This window comes from Nycticebus coucang, chromosome 21 (assembly GCF_027406575.1).
Source record: "Nycticebus coucang isolate mNycCou1 chromosome 21, mNycCou1.pri, whole genome shotgun sequence".
NCBI lineage: Eukaryota > Metazoa > Chordata > Mammalia > Primates > Lorisidae > Nycticebus > Nycticebus coucang.
The window spans coordinates 8,168,207-8,172,779 of record NC_069800.1 but is presented as its reverse complement, the minus strand read 5'-3'; the positions used below and the strand labels follow the sequence as shown (position 1 = coordinate 8,172,779).

The window sequence follows — 4,573 nt, the reverse complement described above, 5'->3', positions numbered from 1 at the left end:
AAAAACTTAGGAAAAAGTATGCCTGAGCTGAACAAAAGGAATCTTAAAGAACTGTGGTTTTGCCACAGAAAGAATTTACTGAGACAGAGGAGGATAATAAGGAATTAAACTTCAGACGTGATACTCTTCTCAGATGCTCGACTTATTGCACATTTTAAATAAACCAATTTCAATATACACAGAAAGGCCACCACACAGGGTTTTACGGCCTTTCTCTTTTTGGCATTTTAAGTAAAATATTGGTTATAATTTTTGTATTCTACTTATTGACTGACCATACTAGAGTCTAACTCTAAATGAAAGCTAAAGTAAAGTTTCATGATAAAAAAATGAATTATCAGCATTCCATATACCCTACAAACATCTCTAGAAGTTGACCTAAAATGGACCAGCTGATTTAAAAAAATACAAAAATGTGGGGGAAAAAAAGCAGTCAATTTTGACCATACCTTTTTCAACAAGTGCTTGAAGTGGTATTATAATCAATCCAAATAGTTACATACAAGTTTTTTCATATTGATATACACGTAAGTACATACACACCTGTATCTATAAATACTAAGTTAAATTCTAGGGGTTAAAAAAATCTTGTGTAAACTTTTTAAAAAGCAATTTGCCACCTGTCTCCATATTATACACTGATCATTCACACTATTTTCTTGCTGTTTATAAGAAGACAATTGAGCTGGGTGTTTGGAAATTATTTTAACAGTACAATGTACTGAGTTATTCATGTGTAGTATTCTATCATTTCTCAATCTGTAATTTCTTATTGATAAAAGCTTTGTGCCAGTTTTAAGAAGAAAATAAATTACATATATTTATAAGAGTAATAGCATTTTTGTTATGAACAATGTTAATGTTATATCTAAGAACATATTATAGAATACAAAGACCACTATCAGGTAAGAGTTGATAAGAGACAGCCGTGTATACATGTAGATTTATTATACTCACATGTGGACACATTTTCACGAAAGCTAGAAATGTCCTGGCACTTCACACACAGGTCACTTTAATAACCAAATAGGATAGCTCTTGTTTCAGGTTAAGGATAAAAGATACAAAAGATTAACACCTCTCCATTTATCCCCTAGGTTTTTTGAAATTTTGTGATGTTTTAATAAAGACCAAACCAACTTGGTCATTAGTCCTAGGCAAAATCTCATGTTTCTAGTTCATTGATTCAACAGTAGAGAACTTCTATTTAAACATGAAGTTTATTATGACTTGAAGCAAAATCAGGAGGAAAATGATGAAGTAGTCTTTTTGCTGCAGAAAATAATCTGTCGCAGGTGTGCTTGAAACCAAATGATTTTGAAGAACCATAATATTTCTTTTAATTTCCTCCTGTGTTTGTTTTATGGATTCAATGGAACTTTGAATGTCTCCCAGTTCTATCCCTTTCTTTCTTCTTGTACTTGGTTTTAATGATTGAGCTTCACTTCAGATGAGTCTTGGATATCAGGTTCTGAGGAAGAATATCCTTTTGCTACTTTCTTCTGTCGCCTGGTTGGCTTATGTTTCACTTTTGGGACACTAACCATTGGAGTTTGATGTTTCACTTTGGTCTGGATAACAGCATCTTTTTCAAACTGTATCACATCATTAAGTGGGTCCCATGGTCGGGTATCTGCGAACTTGTAATGCCCTTCTCCTGTGAGTGGATCAAGTTCAAATAACTTACAAGTCCATTCATCATTTTTTGTCTTTCGATCTCGGGCAGCTTGTCTCTGAGCTTCTTCTAAAACATACTTCTCTTGAGTAGCTTCTGTTTGGTCTTTGGCATTTATGGCTCGAGTTACCCGCTGCCAGAGTTTTTCTGATTCAAAATCTCCTTGTTCTTCAAATTTTACAGTGTGCCTTATTAATCTCCATTGCTTAATGTCAGGTGTTGGATTCCAGAAAGCCTCTGAATTATCAGTCTTTTTGTCATTAATAAAAACTTCACTATCCCAGTGGCCTTCCAAAGTAACTAAGACTTCTTTTCCCAATTTAAGTTTCCCTGATATTTGATTAACACAATCACTACTCCCTAGAAATGGCTTTAGTTTAAACTCAAGTATTGCACTGAATCCAGTTTTTTGACATGTAATATTGACTGCTCCTCCAAGCTCCAGTGTCATTGTGCCATAAAGAATTCCTTTACAATGAGCATATGGCATTGCCATTACATAATCTTCACCTCACCTCTATTCAAGAAAGTTAATCGTGCTTCTCCCTCTAATATTGCAGATAATGAGTTTCCATAAAATTTGGACTTAGCCAGGATACTACCACTAAGGCAAAATCCATCTTTTCGGTTACTAACATAAAAGGCAGATATTGGTGGATGATGGGACACCTGTTCAGCAATATAAAAAGTTTTGCTATTTGTCCTGGGATGAATCCATAAACAGCGGAAAGTCTCACCAAGTATAAGATTATAGGGTTTCTTCAGACCCTTTGGCTTTTTATAGAATCCTGACAAATACCATTTCACTACTTTCTTCAAACGGAAATAAGGATTTTCTTCAAGAGCAGCCTCAGAAAGGAAATCTGCATGATAGTAGTAATCTGAAGGTTTATCCAGGAAAGAACGGGGTTCCAAAGTTAATGTAGGCAAAACCACCCTGGACAGGTCCATGCCAGGACAAACTTGTTTCAACAGTGTCCAGATAAGGCTTTTGTTTTCTTCAGACACAGTTTCTGTTTGAGAAGCCTCCCCAGCCTCCCCAAGCTCTTCATGGCTCTCTTCAGTATAGGTAGTTTCCTTCAAAGATTCAACAGGCTCAGGTTCAATGTAGGAGTCATCTTGCCTTTCTGATGTATCTGTGTCATTTTCTTCACTTTTCCCCATCACCTCATTGTCAGACTCATCGTGTTCTTGATCATTTTCTTTATCAGATTTATCAGAATACATATCTTGGTCCTTAAAATGTTGGTGTTCGATTTCACTATCATTTAACTGAAAGTTGTCACCGCTGTGGAGATTGTTAGCACTAACAAGCCATACAAAGTCACATGTGTGCTCTCGGATGAAATGCTCAGGTCATGTTCCTTTCCTTCCCTGATCATTGTATGTTTAAGAAGACTAGAACATTTCAAAGCCAACTCCAAAGCATCCATCCAGCACCTTCCATCAGACTCCGAAGTGGCTTGGATGATCAAATAACTGCTAGGGAGGGGCTGAGTTATGGATCCAACTGCTTCACCTTTTGGATCCTTCACTGCCCAAATAGATTGTTCCAAAGGATGGAAAAGTTTGAAACAAAAGCCATCCTTTTTTGATGGACCCTCAATGATTTCACAGGCATTCAGAAGGACTGTTCCTACCCACTGACCATTTTTTTGGGTTTTATACATCAGCAGCACCCCAGGTTTCAACACACACCACAACTTGGTCCAGCTCTTTAGTGTACCACGAATCTTCAACCAATCAGCCATAACAATGACAGAAGGATCTGTGATTGTACTGAGTAACTCCTTTGTAGCTCTTTTCTTTCCTTCTCAGTAATTTTTCTTTTGCACCTTAAGAGATTCTTTCTTTGTGAGCTTGTTTGAAGTTGAGCTGTCCTTCTCCGAGCCATTATAAAGTTTAGATTCAGACTTACTCTTTGACATAGAAAGTGAAGACTCATCTTTATTTTGAGAAATATCTTCCTTCCCTCTTTCAAAACCCTGGCTAGGAGGACTTGCTGGACTGAGATGGCCCATGTAAATCTTCGGTTGGTGTTGGATAAGCTTCTCTCCCTTGGCGCTGACTCATCTTTTCTGGGGTTAGATGTTGAGCTTCCTCACTGTTTGCTATAACATGGAAGTTCGGTCAGGCTCTCCATCTGGCAAACCTGTCTCCATAATGGAAGAAGATAGGTTTCTGCTTCTCTTTACATTATTGTTCAGCCATCATGTATATCTGCAAATCCGGTGCGGGCCCCCAGCGAGGCGGGAGGCAGGGAGCCGGTTCCTCTGGAGTCGCAGGGACGCCGCGGTCCGGGGCCCTGCACGCGTCGGGTCGGACTCCAACTTCTCTTGGCGGCTGTGGCCGGCGGCGGCTGGGGCGCGAGCCCAGACTGAGGGCGCTGTCTAGGTGCAACCGGGGCGCCGCCGGCGCGGCCCGCGAAGAGGGGCGGGAACTCTGGCCCCGCCGTCCGCCCGCCAGAGCGGCCTCCCGCCTGCCCTCCGCCTGCCCTCCGCCTGCCTGCGGCGGCGGCCAAGCTAGCGTATAGCCGCCCGAGCTGCCGCCAACACCGCCGCCCGGCCCGGAGCGCGCAGCGGCCTAAAGTTGTCATCCGCCTAGTCGCCGCCTTTCTGGGCGGCAGTAATATTTTGATGACATCTGTACCATCTCTCATAATCCTTCCCCCAGGAGGAAACAGGTTAGAAAACAGCAGAATGGAGGTTGGAGTCTACGTCTGAGTGACTCCACAACCTGTTTACTTTTTCGTTAGACCATGGAGTCGTGGTGAAAATTATACTTAATTTATCCAGTTTAGTACTTCTTATTCTTAAAGCTATTGTCTTTTGTTCAATTGTAGATGTATTTGAAGACTTTTAATCTTCAACTTGAATAACCAAGAAGCCTTATTTCCTT

At 40.3% G+C, this 4,573-nt stretch overlaps 1 pseudogene across 1 annotated transcript; it reads right to left on the bottom strand.

The window, feature by feature from the left end:
- Nucleotides 1–952: 952 nt before the first annotated feature.
- LOC128574207 (oxysterol-binding protein-related protein 8-like) lies at nt 953–3,951 on the bottom strand (annotated as a pseudogene). The gene has a single exon (XR_008376640.1). The product of XR_008376640.1 is annotated as an oxysterol-binding protein-related protein 8-like (transcript).
- Between the last annotated feature and the right edge of the window lie 622 nt (nt 3,952–4,573).